Below are 9168 nucleotides of genomic sequence, written 5' to 3' on the forward strand. Positions count from 1 at the left end.
AATTCTGAGTATTGTAGTCAGTTCTACTCCGTCAGCTCTGACAGCAGAGGTCACTGAGAGCTGTGGGCCATTGATTATTCTGGGTGGTGCAATCCATCCTACCTAAGTGGATTTCACCCCCATCATGGCTCTGGGATCTGTGTAGCATAAGCCTACCTAGACACCCCTGAGGAGTCGGTGTAGTGCAAAACAAAGTTTGCCCCGGCGGTATTCAAAAGGAAGGTGTCTGGGAGTTGCAGGCCCCCAGGGATTCTGGGTAGTATAGTCTTGCCCTCTACCTCCATAGCCCTCACTGTGGAAGCCTCTGAGAGTTCTAGGCCACATGGACACGGGGCACCTCCAAGAATTCTAAGTAGTATAGTTCAGCTCCCTACCCTGAAGCCCTCACTATTGCAGATCCTGGGAACTGCAATTCCCCCTGAGCATTCTGGAGAAGGTAGTCCAGTGTTTTGCCTACATGCCCCTACTGCAAGGGCCATGAGAACTGAAGGCCACATGCTTGCCTTGGTACTGAAGACCTCACGGTGGTAGGCTCCTGGAATTGCAAGCAGCACACTCACCAGTGTGTCCCCAGGAATTGTAGGTAGTGTAGTCTGACCTGCATAATGCACAGCTCTCACTTGGGAGGCCTCTGGGAGTTGCAGGCTGCATACTCACCTGGGCAACACACCCCACCAAGGATTCTAGATACTGTAGTTAAGCTCTCAGTCCAACAGTCCTCACAACAGAGGATCCTGAGAGCTACTGGCACCGAGGTTTGTGGGTAATTTAGTCCTGTGTTTTTCCTACTCACTGCAGAAATTTCTGAAACTAAAGTTCCCCCTTAGGATTGTGGGTAATGCAGTTCAGTGGTTTGCCCACTCACCACAGAGGATTCTGGAAGCTGCAGTCCATGAGGGTTCTGGATAATGCAGTCTAGTGTTTGGCCTGCACATTCCTGCTGAGGATCACAGGAGCTGAAGACCCCATGCTTTCCCTGGGACCCTGGAGATTCTAGGAAGTGAGCTCTACCAACAAAACCATCACCACCAAATCCTCTGGGACTTACAGGGTTACAGGGTATGTAGGCATCCCCAGAGATTCTGAGCATTGAAGTCTGGTATTCTGCCCTTACAATTCTCACCCCCAGAGGCTCCTGGGCAGAGCAGGCACCCAAAAGTAATTGGCAGCATAGTTTGATTTTTTTGTCAGTACAGCCCTCTCTGCAGAGGTCTCTGCAAGTTGCAGGTCCCCAAGAATTATGGGTAGCACATTCTGTCATTTGAACTATGTTGCCCTCACTGTAGAAGGCTCTGGTAACTGCAATGAAGATTCTGCAGTTACCCAGGATTCAGGTAGTACAATCCATCATAATCTTTGCATCTCTCACCCTAGAGGCTCCTGAGAGCTTCTTGCTGCATTTTCATGAGCCCTTACCCTCAGGCCCCAGTGAGAGTCCAGGCACTGGGTCCTCCCTGCACCATCTTGAGGGGGCATTTGTGTCCTCAGACACTCAAGCCACACAAAATACATTGACATACCATGATAATGAGCAGCCAAAGCCTCTGTAAGAAATACTGTTGTAAAATAAGTTCTCCTGAAATATTACCTGAGAAAGTAAAGAACATGGCAGAACTTACTTCTCAGCCCACCAGGAAGTGCACAGGAAGCTTCTTCCTCATGTTTTCCTCACATGGACCTCAGTCATCCTGAATCCACAGTGGAGCCTCCATGGGTAGGTGCCAAGGAGAAGGAAGCTCTGGTCATCATCGTAGACATATCCACCAGGCATCCGCAGTCCATGGTATCTATCCAGGTGTCTCCCCAGGATTTAAAAAAAAAGAAAGAAAAAAAAAACCTCTGGTCTACACCTTAGATAGAGCCTCTAGAAGTCCCTAGATGTGGCATCTCTCAGGTGGATCCCCAGGAGAAGGAAGTTGGATTAGGGCACAGAACACAGCCCACAAAAGCAGTTGATCAGAGAAAGTTGTTCCGAGTGCCCCCTGCTGGCCACTGTGGGCAGTGAAGGATGCTGGGTGTTCACTGTTCAGAGCTGCACCCCCTTGTGCTAAGCACAATGAAGCTCTTAAATTCATAGTTCTGACTATTCCAGGTCATGATTTTGGAAATCGAAAAGAAACAGAGCCTACCTCCTATGTCTTGATCAGAATGGATGGAGGTAGCAAGCAGCAAAGTACATGGCCCATAGACAAAATTTCATTGATTTCCTATATTTCAGCCATAATGTAGGGGAAACAGTGAAATTTATAAACTGGAATAAGAAAAATTTTAAAGCATTAATATTTAAAATAGAGACCCCAAATTTGAAGTACTTACATGTAAGTATTAAAGTACAATCATATTTCAGAAAATCTTGAAATGTTTATAAAGAAATCAAATGAAATATAAATAAATACAGAGATAGTCTTTGTTCAGGTCTCAATATAATCAACATGAAACTACCTCAAACCTGATCTGAAGATTCAGTGCATTCCAGAAATTCCCAACACGCTCTTTTTAAACCTAGACTAGACATCACTGACTTCTTCTCCCAGGTGGATGGTGGAGATTTTCTGATGGCTGGAATAGATTTCCCGGAGATTCCCAGCCTTTATCAAACACTTTTGCAGAAAAATATGTTGGACATACAGCACTTGAGACAGTTCTGAGTCAACATTTCTATGACCCCCAGCTCACAAGCAACACCTGGATGATCTGCAAACAATATGAGGTTTGTGCTCACAACAATTCTTGTCAGGGGCCAAAGCTCCCACCAGGAATCTAAACTATAGGAGGAGCACCTTTTGAAGACTTGGAAGTAAACTTCAGTGAACTACCACGCTCACGGGGCTATAAGTAACTTTTGTTTTTTGTGTGTTCCTACTCTGATGGGTGGAAGCCTTTCCTACCTGCACTAAAAGGCTAAAGAGATACTAGGATGCTTCTCTGGGAAATTATTCCCAGATTTGGTGTCCCAATAATTATTGGCTCAGACAATGGGCCAGCTTTTGGGCAAAGATAATATGATTACTGACCAAGAGTGTAAACATCAGATGAAAGTTACATACTGCCTATAGGCTGCAGAGTTCTGGCAAAGTTAAAAGGATGAACAGGCCTTTAAGGCTCACTTGGGTAAGCTGTGTCAGGAGACACACTCACATTGGGATGAATTTCTCCCTATTACATTGTTGAGGATTAGATCCACTCCCACTAGGAGGAACGGATTCTTTTCTTTTGAGATAATATATGGGAGGCCCCCTCTTATTAGGGGACTACAGGGAGACTTAAAAGAGATTGGAGAATTAACCCTGAGATGACAGCTTCAGGTCTTAGGGAAAACTTTACAAGTTCTCAACCAATGGGTTAGAGAAAGATTGCCAGTAAGTTTGACCCAGGTGCACACTCCTTCAAGCCTGGAGATTGAGTCTGGGTCAAAGAATGAATTATTCAACCCCTGAACTTCTTTGGAAGGGCCCTTTCAATGTTATTTTATCCACCCAACTGCAGTAAAATTTGCAGAGATAGGTCCCTGGGTTCACTACACCAGACTCATGCCTGCAGCTGCAGACTGGGAGTGCTCTCCAGATGCTGCTACACCCTTGAAGCTGTCCATCCTGAAGAAAAAGGAGCACCAGAGAAGGTTGAGGATCAGAAGGACAACAGCCCTGCTCCAGTCACACCGGAAGCTGACTGGTCTACACATGGCCGAAGCTTGAGGAGACTTCGGCCCTGTTTCAGCCACACAGGAGGGACTGGCTGATCAATGCATGGTGAAAGATAAACTTCCCACCAGGACTAATGAACTCTTTCAACCTCTGAGATAGTTCTTATACTGTAATGCATTGCCACCCCTTGCTTCTAGATATATACACAGTTCTCTGTTTGTTTTTTGCTGCTGGTTTGATAACATTTAACTCCTACTGACTGAACTCTGGGTAACAAAATTTCACTTATATTTTTTTATCTTGCTTATATAAGTTTTCTAGGATTTGTTTGGTGTTATTAGTTTGGCTTTGTTAACTTATGCTATTTAACCTATGCTAACCGAAATGTTAGTCTATTATTTAGTTTGGTTTCCTTTGATAACCTTAAGAGGTTCATTGGAAAGAAACTTGATTTAGGAGGTCACCAATCTTGGGGGAAGGTAACTGGCCACCCCAGATGATTATTGCAACCTATGGTCCCGCTACCTGGGCACAAAATGACAGTTGGAGTTATAGAACTCCTATTTACTTGTTAAATAGAATTATTCACTTACAAGCTATACTAGAAATTATTATTAATCAGACTGCCACAGCCTTTGACCTCCTAGCCATACAACAGACCAGATGCGAGTAGCTAACTATCAAAACCGCTTGGCATTAGATTACCTAGATTACCTAGGTTGAGAAAAAAGAAGTATGTGGAGAGTTCAACAGCTCAGATTGTTACATCCAAATGGATGACAATAAACAAGCAGTTAAGAATACAGCCAACAAAACAAGAGAACTAGCACATGTGTTAGTTCATACCTAGAAGGGCATTAAAGTTTGGGTACCAAACATGCTTTTGGAAAATGGTTTTCAACTCTTGGTAGATTTAAAAGCTTAATTGGTGTAATGGGTATTCTGCTGTTAACCTGTTCATTGCTCCTATGTTTGGCTCTACTGTGCATTAAAACTATTGGGTCCACTGTAGAAGCTGCTGTTGAAAGGATGACAACAACTAAGGTTTTGGCATTATATAAGGCTTTAAGCCAAGATAATGGTAATGATGATCTTAAATTTAAAGGATTAAATTATGGGGAGCATCATTAAAGAGGGGAATTGAAGTGGCACCCCTTTCTCCACAGAAAAGCCCTCTTCACCATGGCTGATTTTAGGACTGTCAGCAAAAGAGTCTCTGCAAAAAAGTCCAATGTAGATAAACTTCCTATTTTCATGTCACCCTGTTTACTTGGCCACTGGCCAAGAAGATACCAGCACTCCAGGTGCTGGACACCCTCTTACTAGTTATCACAAATGCATCCAGTATAGTACTTTGAAGAAATGTGCAAACAAGGCCTCTGGCCTTGAGCTGGGCTTCACAGAGATGTCTACATTTTTAAGGTAAGTTACAATTGGGCTCCATGGTAACAGCTGGCAGGGGGAGGAAAGAAAGGGGAGAAGAAGCTCTCCCCTTCTCAGGTGTTGTCCTTGAAGAGTTAACTTACCCAGAATAGTGAAAGAAAAAGCTGCTTTTATGTGAACTTCTGCAGACTGTGAACTTCTGAGCCCCTCCCCTTACATGCTGGGTATAAAACTGAAATTTCCTGAACTTGGGGTTCAGGGGATTGATTGATTACAGCAAAAGCTGTACCCTCTGAACCTGGCTGCAGCCAAATAAAACTGTTTCCTGCTGTCTTTGATGCCTTGCCTCATTTGTCCCTACAACAGTTCCAGTAGACACAAAACTTATTGTGGAGGTCCTTGGCCCACTTAGAAGATGCTTCAGGACATCTGAGTGAGAAAAGCAGAAAACCGCTAGTCTGAAAGGAAGTGTTCTGAAGATGGATGCTCTGACAAGAGCATCAGAGAGACAAAGAAGCACAGGCTACTCCCTCAGCTATTTGCAAAAATATTGTCTTCATTCCTTTTTATTATTACCTAGAGTTCCAGCTTGCTGGCATGGAGAACAGCTTGCTGATGTAATAAACTCAAGCAGCTCATAATTCATGTTTACTTTTAATCCTATGCCTGGTTCTGTTTCTGAGAACATGCACCCTCGTTCATCTTATATCTAGTTATGCATTCCTAAGAACACCACACCTTTGTTCATTCCCCCTAACAAAATTGTTAACAGTGGCCACTTCACCTTTTGAATAGAGCTCTGAGGCTTATTTTTAAAAGGGACATATTTTTTTTTCCTTTCTCCCTCTCCCTCTCCCTAACCTGGGGGTAGGAAACAAGATTACCTGGAATTATCAGTGTTCCACAGGAAGGAGTTGTCTGCCAGAGGATCCAGGAAGTGAATATCTCCCCAAATTAACAAATGAATCCTAATACACTATCAGCATGCCCTGAGACCTCTGTCAGGGCACACCTGGATAGTAGCCTTTGAATAGCTCCTTTAAAAGCCCTCTGTTTTCCCTGATGGGCAGAATCACAGCCTCTGGGGTAGGAGCCCTGTGTTTCTTCTTTGCTAGCAAAGTAATACAACATTTCCCTTTTCTCAAAACAGAGTCCTCATTATTGTATTGGCATCAGGGACAAGAATAGAGCTTTTGTAAGGGTCCGGCGAAGCGTCGGAGAAATAGACCACCAAGTGACCACTCATGCAATTGGCAGAAGGGGATTTATTGATCTAGCATGCTAGGGCTCCGTGCCCACTCAAGAAGGGAGAACAGCCCAGAGCCCCGAGCAGGGGCTGAGCACTGCTTAAGTACACTTTTTTGGGGGAGGGCGGGGATTTTACATACATCACAGTCTCCTTTAACAAATCATCATACACCGTGGGAAAATCAAACAACAATTCCTAAACATGATTAGTTCATTTATTGGCGGGAACAGGTCGGGTGGGGGTGATAGGTCAGTTCTAAACGGGGTACACATTCGAACTGATTGGTCCAGGCCCTGCAATGCCTACGTGCAAGATCATACAGAGCCCTGAGTTATTAGACAACCAAGCGGTCAGGGGGAATATTTACTGGGCGGTTCCAAGCATTGTCTTAACAGCTACAGGAATTTCAGGTTTTGCATGTAGCATAGAAACCTAACAATACCTAATCCTTTACATTTTAACTCAGGCCTTGCAGCTTAGAAACTTTACAATGCCCGGTCTTTTACACTTTAACTTTTACACTAACTTCAATTTCTTTTACCCTTACACTTTTGGTTACCAAAGGAGACAGAAAGCCTAGGACTTCACTTCATTTTGGTTGAAGTCCTCTGATTCCCCCAGCTTCAAATAACTTTGTCTCTGCATTATTATTCATTTGCTGGTTGCAAGGTTCAGCTATGTGTCTCTTCTGCATTCCAACTTTATTGGGGATCCCAGAGAATTTTCAAGAAAGGTCCACCCAGGTCCCCCTCTTGACTTTCAACTGACAGCAGTATGACATCAGACTTTCAAGTCTCCACTGCCATGACAACTCTAGGTTACTTTGGTTTATGCTGAGCAGTTCTAATTTTGGGGGGGACAGGGGGATACTGGATATTGAACTCAGGGGCACTGGACCACTTAGCCACATCCCCAGTCCAATTTTGTACTTTTTTTAATATTTATTTTTTAGTTTTGTGTGGACACAATATCTTTGTTTATGTGGTGCTGAGGATTGAACCCAGTGCCTCATGCATGCTAGGCGACTCTACCTCTGAGCCACTACCACAGCCCCCCAATTTTGTACTTTATTTAGAGACAGGATCTCACTGAGTTAGTGCCTTGCTGTTGCTGAGGCTGGCTTTGAACTCATGATCCTCCTTCCTCAGCCTCTGGAGCAGCTGGGATTACAGGATTGTGCCACCACACCCAGCTAGTGACCAGTTCTAATTTGACCCATGCTGACTGGTTCTGAACCATAAATACTTACAGATTTTCTGGTCTGGAGGAATTATCCTTATATCCCTGAGTTTCAGGATCTGGTTTGTGAAAATGGTCACAAAATTCTCCCCCTTCATGGTAACTTGAGTTTCTCTTATCAATGTTATTCAGGGCCTGCATTTCTGCTGCAGATAACAGGTAGTTTGTTGAGGAATGTGACATATCCTGTCCACTTAGGCCAGGTGGGGGCTGCAGGTGATTTGCTTCTTGGAAAAGAAAGCACATGGGGGTTAGCACATTGGGCCCAGTTTATGGAATTATACTCTGAACCTCATGTTCCCACCGCTCACATTTGTCTGACCCTATATCCATGAGAGTAAACCAAAGCTTTATTGACAGAGAATATCTGCCAGGCTGCCTTTCTACAAGGTGCAGTAGCCTGCTGAAAAAACTTCTTATATAGTCATGTAAGATGAAGTAGCTATAAAATAACCCATCTGGTCCTCTGATTGTAACTTGGTGTCTTTGTTGTGGTTTCAGTAGTTAGAAACTCTATGAGGCTGATTAATGAGGTCATGCCGGGGTGGGCTTCTTAACATGGTGAGTGCTGATTTTCAAAATGGAGTTACTTTGTCTTAAGGTCCTAAAATCTTAAACCTTAAGGTCCTAAACATTTTTTTTTTTTGGGGGGGGAGGGCTTTTTATACTGAGATGATGAAATTACAAAGGATATTTTTAAAGTTTTTTAAAAGTTATATTCTATTAGTCCTATTATTAGAGGGGAGATATATGAGGATCACGGAAATGAAGCAAGAATTAAAAAGACAGGCAGTCGGTGTAGATAGGTAATTGGGTCAGATCACGAAAATGGAGACCACCCCTGGGAGGTTGGAATGTAATGCCTCCAGAGCCCTTGGATTATCAAGATTACCTGCTTATACTGTCCCTACCACAGATTGTTAATGAACACCCCCAGAGCAGACAGGGAGCTGCTAATTAATGCCCCCTGGGCTGTTACCTGCCTGGATCACTCTATTTGGCCCTTCCTCCCGCTTCTCACCTTTTGGCCATCACACAGGTATCTCCTAAGCAAGAAGGAGAGAGATAAGGGGGAAGAAGACAGGAGAACAAAGAAAACCTAAGATGTATAAAAGGGGTAAGATGCTCCCATTTCTTGGGATACCAGAACAACAGCTATGGCCTGTTTCTCTCTCCTGGAAGAAGTCTGTGTCACTGTTTTTTAAATAAAATTTGCTTTCTACCCTTGCCTCTGCATGCTTCTCTTCTGTTCAAATTTAAACATTTGAGGAAGCAGAACTCGGTGACTGGTGGTATCAGGTATACGAGATTAAGAGAATAATTCTATAAAATGAGCCCACTATACCGACCCCCACATGCTTTCTTTGCGAAAAAGCAATTTGCCTGCATCCCTGACTGGCCTAAGTGGCAGGCTATGCCACATTTTCCAGCAAACAATCTGTTATCTACAAGGAAATCCAGGACAGGAAACATTAAGAGGACTCCAAGTTACTTTGAATGGAGAGACCATTTGAATGGAGAGACCCTTTTAATTTGTGAGAGTGTATGGTTAAGAATCCAATTAGAATAATTCAGCATGGGCCAAGGTGACCTACAGTTGTCATGGCAGTGGAGACAAGAACGAGGTCACCCTGTTATCAATCAAAAGTGGAT

Source organism: Marmota flaviventris, chromosome 6 (genome assembly GCF_047511675.1).
Source record: "Marmota flaviventris isolate mMarFla1 chromosome 6, mMarFla1.hap1, whole genome shotgun sequence".
Classification (NCBI taxonomy): domain Eukaryota; kingdom Metazoa; phylum Chordata; class Mammalia; order Rodentia; family Sciuridae; genus Marmota; species Marmota flaviventris.